Source organism: Mytilus trossulus, chromosome 10 (assembly GCF_036588685.1).
Source record: "Mytilus trossulus isolate FHL-02 chromosome 10, PNRI_Mtr1.1.1.hap1, whole genome shotgun sequence".
NCBI lineage: Eukaryota > Metazoa > Mollusca > Bivalvia > Mytilida > Mytilidae > Mytilus > Mytilus trossulus.
Genome location: NC_086382.1, coordinates 25,291,224 through 25,305,285, shown reverse-complemented (window position 1 = coordinate 25,305,285; position 14,062 = coordinate 25,291,224).

Here is a 14,062-nt window from a genome sequence, read left to right as displayed (position 1 = left end):
CAAGGTTATAAATGAAAAAGACAAACGGACAAAAAATAGTACACACGAAACAACATAGAAAACTAAAGACTGAGCAACACGACCCCACCAAAACCTAAGGATGATCTCAGATGCTCCGAAAGGGTAAGCAGATCCTGTTCCATGTGTGGCACCCGTCATGTTGCTAATGAAAAACGTAGCCGATATAACATGTATAAGATAAAGATAATAGTACTATGCTGCTGTTCAAAAGTCATAAATTGATATACCTCGTTCTTTCTTTTATCCACAGCAAACAAGGTCGCACAAAAGTGTGTTGTCATCTAAAATTAGGTTATTTTATTATTTTATAATAAATTGCGAACAATTAAAACTAATTAACGATGACATGGGCGATAAATTAAGATACATTTTTTGCACGAATTATAACAGTATAAAACATAAAATGACATCAGCTTAAATAGAATGCTTGCATATTCCAAGAGATTCAAACAATTCAAGGTAAGATTTGGATTAATAAAACTGTTCATTCAAAAGAAATGCATAGTCCTCTATTCTAACAATTCGAACGTAAACTTATATGGGACCATTCTAATTCGTCGCCTCATAATTTCATTTTCTTATCTTTAATAAGTTTAGTGTTAGTTAGCATCTGTTATTGTTAAAAGAGTGAGAACCATAAAGACAAAAATCAGCTCATTTTCATCGTTTTACAAAAAGGAAGTTTCAAAATAAGATGTTAAGATAAATACCTTTTAATTATATTTATCACCAGAATTTTTCGACACAGAACACATTTTGTGATAAAATAAAAATGAGAAAAACACGTTAACATTTCAGACTTTTCTGTATTAAACTACATCAGGGACGCTCAAAGAAAGTTTCCAAACCAATTTTGAAAATCTAAGGATTTTCTTACCCCAGGAGTAGATTACCTTAGCCGTATTTGGCACAACTTTTTGGAATTTTGGGTCCTCAATGCTCTTTAACTTTGTATTTGTTTGGCTTTTTAACTATTTTGATCTGAGCGTCACTGATGAGTCTTATGTAGACGAAACGCGCGTCTGGCGTATAAAATTATAATCCTGGTACTTTTGATAACTATTGAAAAATAGTCATATTTAAGAACATTTGGTTGAAGAGCATTGTATGACAAAACAGGACCCACAAATAGCTTAATCCATATAAGGTCAAGTTAGTTGGGTAAAGGATTTGAAACCTTAGTTTTCTTTTTATAGTTTCAAAATTTTAAACGGTAAATTTTAGAATTGTATTATAAATCATATATAGACCCAAGAAGATAACACAAGTACCGAAGGGGCATTATCAATTCGAAAATTTGTAATGAAAAAGTACATTCAACCGATGAAAAATTAAGCCAAAGTGTATTAAAATAGTGCATTTTATTTTTACCTTTTGAGAAGATTGCGCATATATTAAACTGCCTTATTGTCAAATATAAAAACAGCTTTTGCACCATAAATGAGGTAAATAAACAAGTACCAAATCCAAAAGCAAACACACAAAGGGTATGACCATTACAACTGAAAAAATCAAACGCGGTCTATCATCCGGAACGGAAATCATGTTTACTTTATGGCTGTTTAGTTTTTGTTGCAAATGAATAAACTTGCGAATTTTTGAATGCCTAAGGCTTTTCTACCTCAGGCATAGATTACCTTAGCTGTATTTGGCAAAAATTTTAGGAATGTTGGTCCTTAATGCTCTTCAACTTCGTACTTTATTTGGCCTTTTGAACTTTTGTGGATTCGAACGTCACTGATGAGTCTTTTGTAGACGAAACGCGCGTCTAGCGTATATACAAAATGTGGTCCTGGTATCTATGATGAGTTTATTTGCAAATGAATAATGGTTTATGTAAATCAAATGTATCCAACGATTTAAATGAAATTTAGCTGATATCAATATTGATTGAGAGACCTAAGTTACACATAAAAATACATGTTTGTCTACTCTAATATATAATTAATTCTTAATTGATATAACTGTTTATCTGTTGTTTTTTTTTGTTTTGTTTTTAAATCGTGTTAATTTTTAAATGTGTAACATTTGATGATGTTGTTTTTTGTAGAATATGCAAACGTCGTCGATCCTTTGTTTACTGCTAATATTCTCATGTAAGTATTGCAATTTTATGTAATATGCACAAGAAAAGTTATTATAGTGAATTAGACAACTATCCATCACAGATTAAAGACTGGTAGATAAGCAAGTATTGGTCAATGTTGGGACGTTCGAAAAAGCCTTTCCGTAGAGTTATATGTAAAACACCCCGATATAATCAAATGCAATAAACTTCAGAAGACATAACTACAGACCTTATTTATATCAAAACAGTAAAAAAAACAACCACTGCAAATTTTAAAAATAAAGAACTGAATTTGTTTTATATACTTAATATTTTTTTACTATAAAACAATATCCGCGAACTTTCATGCAGAATTTAATCCCTTATATTATCAAAATCTAAAAACGATGTATATCTTTTGTTTTCCCGTACATTTATCCTTCCATTGTTTTCATTCTGTTATGATCTCGTGTAATAATGTCGGCTACCGCAAAGAGCAAGTGTAAAGAGAAAGTCATGATTGAAGAACGTAAACAAATATGCAGTGGAAGTTAAAAAATAATAATTGATTGTATGAAAAATACAAAAATAATCAAATCAGGTCTCTCAATTCTTCTGTTACTCACGTGCTTCACATGTTTTATGTGTTTTATATGTTACAAAATGAAGTCCTTGAGAACTTTGGCAACAAACTCGAAAGTTAATTAGCTAGCGATCTAAAACTATTTAATAATATGGTATTTGTCGATAATACGTTATTTCTAATTGATAGAAAAAAGTGCACATATTACCGAATTAGACTATTTACCGGGTTTGTAATAAAATGAGCAAAACGACGGGTTCCACATTTGGAGCAGGATCTGCTTACACTTCCGGAGCACCTGAGATCATCCCATTTTTTTATGGGGTTCGTGTTGCCTTGTCTTTAATTTTCTATGTTGTATGTTTTTTACAATTATTTGTCGCGATGTTTTTTTTATTTTTTTAAGCCATGGCGTTGTCAGCTTATTTTTGATCTATGTGTTTGACTATTCCCCATATATATTTAACCTCTATTTTATAGACAAAAAATTGTGTATGATTGCCACTAAGATTTATTTTCACACGAGACCAAAATGACACGAAAATAAACAACAATAGGTCACCGGACGGGTCTATAATAATAATCACAACCCATACTGCACAGTCAGCTATACCAGACCCCGAAATGTCAAATATCTAACAATTCAAAAGAAAAAAACGACTTAGTTTATAATTTATCTTACCTCCTATAGTTTATAGGAATATGATTGGTTAATAACGACCTCATGGAGACCGTGTTTATTCAATAATAGGTTAGTAGGGAGGGGGCTTATTTCAATACACGGTTAGTAGTGGCCTTTAAAACTTAGGCATTGTTTGATTATTAAAAAGTATTAAAGATATGTTTTATATTATTAAATCAAGGTTGTTGGTAATAGATATTTGTCGTTTACATTAGTTTTCTTTAGTGCAGACCAATTGAAGAAGATTCTTCACATTGAAGTCTTGAACACTCTTTTTTTTTTACAGAAATAAGAATATGTGTTATGATAGCAAATAAGACAACTTTAGTCTAAATTTGTATATTCAATGGTTGTCGTGTGTTGATATGTGTTTTATGAGAGCTTGTCGTTTGTCGTTTTTTTTAAAGATTAAACGGTTGATACTTCTATTTCTATTGTTTGACCCTCGTTATATCTGAGCCCTATTTAGCTAGCTGGTGTGAGCAAAGGCTCCGCGTTGTTTGACATATAATAGTTACCTCAGCTCATGGAGTTGTGTATGCAATAAGTGTTTCTGTGACTGTGGAGATGAGATGTCACATGTGTTTCAAGAGAACAACGATTGTATACTAGTATGTATTTGAAAACGAATTTACATATTTGTATTATTGTAGGTATAACTACCACCATACAGATGCGCATGTGTTCAACTAGTTGTTATGGTTGCAGGTCATGTTGCGCTAGTACAGGATGTAGCTCTCCGAGCTCGTGGAGTTGTGTGAATAATAAATGTTATTGTGACTGCGGAGGATATGGAGGGGGATAGAAGGAAAAGGAAAAGACCAGAATTTTGCTAATGATGCAGATAGTTTTATAATAGATACCACTGTTTTAAGTGTAAACTGTATCATATGTCATTAAAAATATCGGTACTTGTACTGTGATTATCGGTATTTGTCCAGTACTTTACTTGTGATGTCACTATTTCGGTGTTGATACAGTTTTGTGACGGACAGTTCGTTGTTATTTTGTGCTTGTTTTTGTGTGTTGTCCTAGGTTTTTTCTTCTTATAGTTGGCGAGTTTCCATCGGTTGTAGTTACCTGGATTTGTTTTCTCTCAATCGATTAATTACTTTTGTACAGCGGTATTCTAGTGTTGTCTTCATTTTCTCTCTTATTCTGGATATAAAAGTATGTCAGATTTTCACGTGTTACCCTGCTATTTATTAATATATCAAGATAATTCCCTTTTTAACTAATTGTCAAGATGCATGTCACAAATTTATAAAATCACATACCAATCGTCCTGTATCATTCTGAATATATCTCATTCTTGAATACCTGGTATATCTGTAACCGACAAAGTCAAAATAAAAATAACCAATAATTTCTATAATCAAAGTTAAATTTAGGACTGGTCTGAATTAAAACTGAAATGAAATGAAATGAAACGGATGCATATAAAGCCACTAATAAAACTATCTACAGGTTAACAAAGGAGAGATACATTCCTTCATCTGAAACGATTAAAAAAATTCATAACAGCAAAATAAAATTCAGTAGCATTCGTATTTTAATACCAATACCGAAGTACTGTCATTAGAATGGTGATACATTGGAATAAATAAAAAAAATAAGTTAGTATTGCTATTTAAGCTATAACATTAACGGGAGAGTTTATACATCACAAGGTACCCATTATGACAACCAATGTCTTTTCGGTGAGGCCCTATGTCAACATATTTGATTATCCAAATATCACAACAACTTTCGAAGAGGTGATTATACAAATAAGTCCTACCATAATAAGAAATGAATGTGAGTGCGGGAGATGCATTACTTCATTTATAAGTAAAAATCATTCAAAACAGTACGAATTTACAATACAAATACATTGATGACTAGTATAGTATAGAAAGGATTTATAAATTTGTTGACCTTACATATCATATGGCAGTACAGGTAAGTTGAATAAATTATTTTAGATGATATATAAACATTTTTAACAAGTTATCATTTTTTACGGTGATAGATGATTAAAAAATTGTCCTACTTTAGTCTAACTTGAAAATGAAAAACTTTAAGTTAATACTTTACTTGGAAGATGTTATTGTCATACTGTTGAATTTTAACCACTAGTTTAGTAAGGGTTACTTGTCTGATAGCCGATCTATTGTTGAAATAAAACAACAAAGCTTCCTCCCTGAACTGTTTATTACGCTTCTGTATTAAATCTTCTATGAAGTATATCGCTGATATTAGATACATTAAGGCAATATGGCTATACTGCTGTTCAATAGTCATAAATCGATTTAACTGAAACAAATCCGGGCTTTAAAACAAAACTTAGAGAAACAACTATTAGAAGACAACAACAGAACAACAGAAATACAACAGAAATACTGAACTGCTATCAACACAAACGCCAATATACATAGAAACAGTCTATTTAATAACAACGTAATGCGTAAAATGGAGGATTTGTATCAGCAATTAATTATCTTGTGTTTGTTCGATAAATACAAACTTTCTTTAATAGGATTCACAATTGTTAATTGAACTTCTGTTTGTTTACTGCTTGTGATCTTTTGTTGCACCATAAATAAGTACTTTGATTGAGACTCTACCGGTAAGATTAGGACCTAACTAACTAGAAATCACTGTCACATTTCCAAGTCAATATATCGTTTGTGAGAATTTTTTAATGACATAATGTTTACACTATTAACTATAATGTTAAGCTACATTACAATTATTATTAATTTAGGATGAATTAGTTCCTGACACATTGCACCGACATCTGTCTATTGTTGAAGATTTTGTATTGCCCTCGTGTGTGTGTTGGTTAATTTATTGTTTTGGATCGTTGTCTCAATGTTGTATACCCCGTATCTTCTTTTATTTACAACACACAAGTTCGCACGACAGTGTGTAATCACCTGAAAATAGATCCAATTTATTATTTTAAAACATATTAATGATGACATGGATGGTAATTCAATGTACATTTATCACACAACAAACATAGAATAACTTCAGCTTAAGTAGGAGCTTATAAACTAGGATATACTCTGAGATATTTTGGCAATTAGAGGTAAGATTTCGATTAACATTATTCTTTAATGTCATTCATTGTTTCCTATTTCAATAATTCGAACAATGATTTGGGAGCATCGTCTCTACTATCTCATTAACTTGTCCTTGATAAGTTTAGTTTTTATAAAAGATCTTAGTTAGCATCTGTTATGGTAAAAAGAGTAAAGACATGAAGAAAGAAATCCGATTATTTTCATCATTTAACAAACAATCAATTTCAAAATAAGGGTTAATTTCTTATCATATATATGTAGCACTATATGTTTTAGCCACAGAACACTTTTTGTGAAAAAAAACCTAAAATTTAAACAACAAGTTTACATTACATACGTTTGAAGCGTTTTTCCGAATGTGTCTAAATTAGGAACGCACGTACAAAGCCAAACATTTGAAAGCAAATGTGGTATCAGAGCAGTATATAACAGTTTAAAAGCTATATGACAAAAATGGACCTAAAATAGCTCGTTATTATGTAAACTTTGCGTAAGGGAGTTAATAAATGTTTTTCATAAGTTAAAAATGTATATACGGACGATTTTTTGAAATTTATTATAAATCATACGTTTACCCACGAATGTAACAAAAGTACTGAGAGGTTATTATTAATTTAGACATTTGTGATGAAGAAAGTGAAAATTGAAACAGAGCTTTCATTTGCGGCACATCATGTCTACGTAATGGTTGTTTTTGTTTTAAATGAATAATTGTCTGTGTAATTCAAATGTATCCATGCTTGATATCAATTATTATAGTAATTTAGGTTACATATAAAAAAATACTTGTTAATTTATTCTATCATATCATTATTTTGTTATAGATAATTCATATTATTTTTTGTCGTAGAAACACATGAAAGACCGATCGCAGGGATGTCTTTTTTATGGCAATCCTGACACCCCAAATATATTTGACAAACCTCTGTTTGTAGACATTATACTAGTATTCGTTTTTAAATGTTGTCATGTTTTGTAGAATATGCAAATGTCGTCGTTCCATTGTTTACTTTTGATATTCTCATGTAAGTATTTCATTTTTATGTTATATAAATAAAATTGAGAAAGGAAATGGTGAATATGTCAAAGCGACAACCACCCGACCATAGAGCAAACAACAGCCAAAGGCAACCAATGGGTCTTCAATGTAGCGAGAATTCCCGCACCCGTAGGTATCCTTCAACTGGCCCCTAAAAATAAAGGCTAGAAGGGGTATTATTGTCAATGAGACAACTATCCACCTCAGTTAAAATGACGCAGATGAACTAGTAAGCAATTATAGGTCAGCATATAGCTTTAAGCAATAAGTAAAACATATTCCGTATAGATAAACGACGTAAACAATAGCAAAACAATTAAAAAGACAAAATTGACGACCTTATTTATTTTAAAACTGTATAAAAAAACCCAACAAATATGACAAACATGAACCCTGAACCAATGACATCCAATGAGTAACAGGCTTCTGACTAGCAATGTTCATTTGATGATATTGATAGCTATGGGTGCAATAGAGTTATCTGAAATGTTAAAAAAATGCATATGTTTTATATATGTTAATGGTTTTAATCTAGAACAAGTGTTCGTGAATATTCATGTCAAATTAAATAAAATACCTTAAACTATCAAAATTTTCACACACTTACATATATTATTTAATTGTCTACCCGTACACGGACATGTCCCTTTTTTCCCGTTTGCAGTAATATCGCGTTAAAACGCCAGTCACCACATAGCGCAAGTGGGTAACCGTAATGAAATAATGTAAACATACGCGCACTGGGAGGTATATAGTAGTAACTGATTCATAATGAATGACAAAGTTAATATTTTGTCACAATTTTATGAAAATTAAACGAGCCACATTAATTTTTTGGTACTACGATAATGCAACAAATCATTTAAAAGCTGTTCAAAAAATGTTTACATAGGAGGTCATCCAAAATAGATAAGCATAGCCCATATTACAAAGCCATTAAAGTTTCAAGAAAGAAAAGCAGGCTATGAAAATGAAAATTAATGAATTTATATAATTGTAGGTATAACTATGACCGTACAGTTGAGATTATGTTCAAATAGTTGTTATGGTTGTAGTGCGTGCTGCACTCGTACAGGTTGTGATTATGAGAACCCAGGGAGTTGTGTGAATAATAAATGTTATTGTGAATGTGAAGGATATAAGGCTAAGTCGCCCGGTCGTCGGCGTTAACTTTATCAAGGAAATTGAACTTCCTGAAATTTAACAAGTTATAGCACATTTTCCAGTAGATACCACATTTATTTGTTCAAATTGTATGTAAAAACAAATATGATCTTTTTGCAATGAATTGTGTGTAAATTTGTCAGTGGTATGTATTTACACTAGTTACACGACCGGTGCCACAAGTGAAGCGGAATCAACTTACCATTCCAAATCAACATCGAGTTGGTGGTTTTTATGTTTCTCAGTCACATTGTGTTATGAAGACTAATTTTTAGGAGATAACTGTATTGTATTTTAAGCTCCGACGGCATCAATTGGGGATTTGATGGTGGCAAATTAAGTTTACTGGCGACGCGTTAGCGGAGACAGTAAACGGGTATTTGCGACCATCAAATCCCAAATTGATGCCGTCGGAGCTTAAAATACAATATTGTTATCTCCATTCTAATGAAACTGACAGAAAACAACGTTAAAACATGTATTTAAAATCTGTCATATGCCGTCTGCGCTTGCGCGTACGTCCCATAGCATCAATTGTCAATTGATGCCATGTAAATAAGTGACGTTATCCAATCAAAATGAACGTTACAAACGTTGTTGCATTAGAATTGTCTTTTTATCATTTTCTTTTAGGTCTTGGCTTTGTCGATTTGTCTTTCCTGTATGAGATTTGATATCCCTTTGGTACCTTTCGCCTCATTTTAATTAAAAACTGACTTCAGTTATAGAAAACATGGTTGTTTTCACGTCACTTTGTCGGCGAAGGATCCAAGACTGACTTATCATGCCTCAACATGATACCACAGGGATATTTCAAAACCTTGAGTCATTTTTTGATTCGAGCGTCACTGACGAAACGTGTGTCTGGCGCAAATATAGAATTTTAATCCTGGTATCTATGGTGAGTTTATATACATAAACTGACAACATCATAACAAAGAACGATTGATTACAAAAACACAAAAGTTCGCAACAAACTACGTAGAAAAAACAAGAAAAAAGAAGCAAAACGAAAATAACGGCAGAAAGTTTAATGTGCTTCTAAATGGTGATTAGATTCTTCTTCCTTAGACACAGCCGTCATATTGGTAATGGTAAGTAAACTTTCGGTGATCAGTCACATTCAATGATTTGAAAATCGAGGAAAAGAAGACGCTTATGATTACAATTGGAACATTTTTGTGGTCATAGATCACACAACAAATATATATGGTCAACAAAACTGTTAACGCACCTGTTAGGAATACTACAATTTTACAACTCGGAACACTTGGTCAAATCAATTCTGTGTAAGCAGTGACTATCAGGAAAAGGAAACTCATGCTAAGATTACTATACGGTATGAATTTGCTCATTGTTGATGGCCGAACATTTGACCTTTAGATTTTAACATCCTCGTCTTTTAGTTAACCTGTTGATAATTGTATTAGTAGATTCATTTCATTTCATATCAGTTTTAATTCAGACCTAAATGTTCCTTTAATTATAGAATTTATTGGTTATTTTTACTTTGGCTTTTTCTAAGACAGATATAACATGTATTAACAAAGAGATTTATATACAGGATGATTGTCTTGTGATTTTATCACATTTCTTGAATTTTATTTACACACGCATTTTGCCAAGTTGGGATTATTTTGAGTACTTTGGATATCCATATATAAGTAAATAACAGGGTAATACGTGTGAAAATCTGACATACTTTGTCTTTCCAGAATACTATTAAATAATGCTGTACACATAATCAATTAATTGAAAGTACCTATATTTTTTAATACTATATGATACAGTTTAAACATAAAAACAGTGGTATCTATTGGAAAACTGTCTGCATCTTTGAGAATGTTTTGGTAATTTTTCTCTTTACTTGTTATCCCCTACGACCACGTCTACCGCGCCTCCTCCTGTATCCTCCACAGTCACAGTAACATTTATTATTTACACAACTCCACGAGATCTTAGAGCTACAGCCTGAACGAATGCAACATGACTTGCAACCATAACAACTATTTGAACACTGGCGCATCTGCATGGTGGAAGTTATACCTACAATAATACACATTAGTAAATTTGTTTTCAAATGGATATCCAATTGTGTTACCCTTGTAACACATGTAATAGCTTTTTTAAAACTGCTTTATCTTGCTAAGATTCCTAGCTTTTTATACTATTAACACATATGAAGATGTCTTCCAATAACCTCAGCAGTCACAGTAACACTAATTATATATACAACTCTATGAGCTCAGTGAACTATTATAGGTCTCTTTTTTGTACTATACAAGTATATGAATGACCATCTTTTAGGGCTAATAGAAGAACGACCGACAAAGTGTCTTGAATACTTTGCACTGTTTTAATTTGTTTTAATACTTCAGAGGAGTGAAATCTCAGTTTTATATGTCTTGGGAATCAAGACATTTAAGATGTTTATTATTTCATTATTAATTCTAACCACTATATGAACCACTTCCCTAAACGATGAGTAAGACTGCAAACATTATCACCATGCATCTTGATATATAAAGTTATCAATATTATAAGACAAATACATATAGTACTAAGAAGATGTGGCATGAGTGCCAATGTGACATTTTTTTCAAGTTACAGTGTGTAAACCATTATTATTCAAAATACGACCATCAACACGGAGCCTGTGTTCGCATCTAACAACAATATATACAGGGCCCCGAAATGAACAGTGTCAAATAATTCAAAAGGGAACAGGTTGTAGGTATCCCCATGGGCACTAATTGTGCACCGTTAATAGCAGACTTGTTTTTGTACTGTTACGAATCACAGTTTATGACTAAACTCAGTAAAGACCCGTCGAAATTGCATTTAATTGATAAATTCAACAACACTTACCGTTATCTTGATGATATTTTTTCGTTAAATAATCAAGAATTTTCTCAATATACTGCAGAAATTTACCCCAAGGAACTTACTTTAAATAAATCAAATGTATTCTGTAATAACTGTCCTTTCCTGGATTTATATTTTTCGGTTTTAAACGGGAAACTACACACTAAAATTTACGACAAAAGAGACGATTTTTTTAGATGGTGATGTTCCTTTGGCACCATCTTACTGTGATTATATTTCACAACTTGTTCGCTATGCCCGTGTCTGTTGTGAGGTTTTTGATTTTAACGAACGCAACCTATGTATTACTGGTAAATTATTAAACCAGAGATATCGTTACCAAAAATTACTTAAAACCTTTACTAAATTTTTCCATAGATATAAAGATTTGGTTTTGAAGTTTGGTTGTACCCATAGATAACTTATTTCAAACGGGATAGCACATTCTCATTTTTACGGAAATGTTGTTAACCGTGCCCGGAAATTTAGAAATGATCCATGTAAACTTGTTGCTCCTTTAAATAAACTTATTCTTAAAGGTTACCTGTTCAACACTGTGATAAGATCATTGGATATTGTTTTTATTGGTATAAATATTGACTTTGTTATCAGTAGATTAAAAGCTTACTCAATATTACTAGTATGTTATATACATATACATTTTCATGGATCTACAATCTGTCGATACCTGTAACTTGGCATTGCACAAGGTCATGTTTTTCTCTGGCTGTTTATGACGTCTTTACACTAAATCCATTGTATGTTGGATGTGAACGGATTGATTGCTAAGTCTTAGAGGCATGATTTTTTTAAAAGTAGTTAATGGCTTTGAACTAGCTGTCAGATAACTGCGAGTACTCTCAGATCTGTTCATTGTGTCTTTTTGTGTCGGGATGTATATGTACCCGGCCACGTCAACTTTTATTTTTTGTCTATCTGATGAGTTAAGCCTTTTTCAACTGATTTTTATAGTTCGTTCTTATGTTGTACTGTTATACCACTGTCCCAGGTTAGGGGGAGGGTTGGGATCCCGCAAACATGTTCAACCTCGCCACATTATTTATGTATGTGCCTGTCCCAAGTCAGGAGCCTGTAATTCAGTGGTTGTCGTTTGTTTATGTGTTACCTATTTGTTTTTCGTTCATTTTTTTTACATAAATAAGGCCGTTAGTTTTCTCGCTTGAATTGTTTTACATTGTCTTATCGGTGCCTTTTATAGCTGACTATATGCGGTATGTGCTTTGTTCATTGTTGAAAGCCGTACGGTGACCTATAATTGTTAATGTTTGTGTTATTTGGTCTTTTGTGGATAGTTGTCTCATTGGTAATCATACCACATCTTCTTTTTTATACCAACCGTTCAATCTTGAAAAAAAGGAGAAAACAGAAACCAGACACTCTTCTGAACCATATATCAACATACGACAACAACTGAACATACATACATAAATGTATACCGTTCGTTTGCTTGTATGAATTATTATATTTCTGTCATTTCGATGTCTTTTATAGCTGCTATGTGGTATGGGCTTTGATCATGGTTTAAAACCGGAAGGTGACTTACTTTTGTTTATTTCTATGTCATTTGGTCTCTTATGAAGAGTTATCTTACTGGCAATGAAACAACATTTTCTTCTTTATGAAATGCACTTTTATTACTATTTATCACGAATCTACAACGTATTATCAACAAAAACTATACCATTGAGTGATTTTTTTTTATCCCAAGTCAATTAACTTTCGAGTGTGTTGCCGAAGTTAACAAGGACTTCACATTGACAAACATCATAACAGAACTTGTGGAACACATGAGTAACAGGATAATTGATAAATAAATTTGATTCTTTTTGTATTTTTCATGCATAACCACAAAAATGAAAACATTTATAACCTTACTTTTTAAAACAACTTTAATTGACCTATTTTATTAAATTAAACAATCAGGTATTCCTTTCTACCTTCAAGGACACATTTGTTTAGGTCTTTAATCATAGCTTTTTCCTTGCACTTGCGCCTGTGCAGTAGCTGACGTTCTCACACGAGGTCATTACGCACGGATAATAATAGAAAGATAAGTATACGGGAAGACAATATATGTACATTTATTAAGATTTTTATAATATAAGGAATTTAATTTTACATGAAAGTGCACGTTCACTTATTTTATAATGAAAATAATAGAAGTTAATAAAACAAATATAGTTCTATTCTTTTTTAATTTAAAGTGTCATATGACTCTGTTAAATCCATAGATATAGGAAGATGTGGTATGAGTGCCAATAAGACAACTCTTCATCGAAGTAACAATTTATAAAAGTAAAACATTATAGGTCAATGTAAACCATTGTCAATAGTACACCATGTATGTATCTATACGGAATGATTTTTTAATTGAAGGACATACGGTGACCTGTATCTGCCTATATCTACACCATTTGAACTTTGGTGGATAGTTGTCTCATTGCAAGCATACCACATCTCATATTACAAAATACATAAATACTTACATGAGAAGATTAAAAGTAAACAAAGGATCGACGACGTTTGCATCTTCTAAAAAAATAACAATATCGAATGATTTACTTTTAACAAA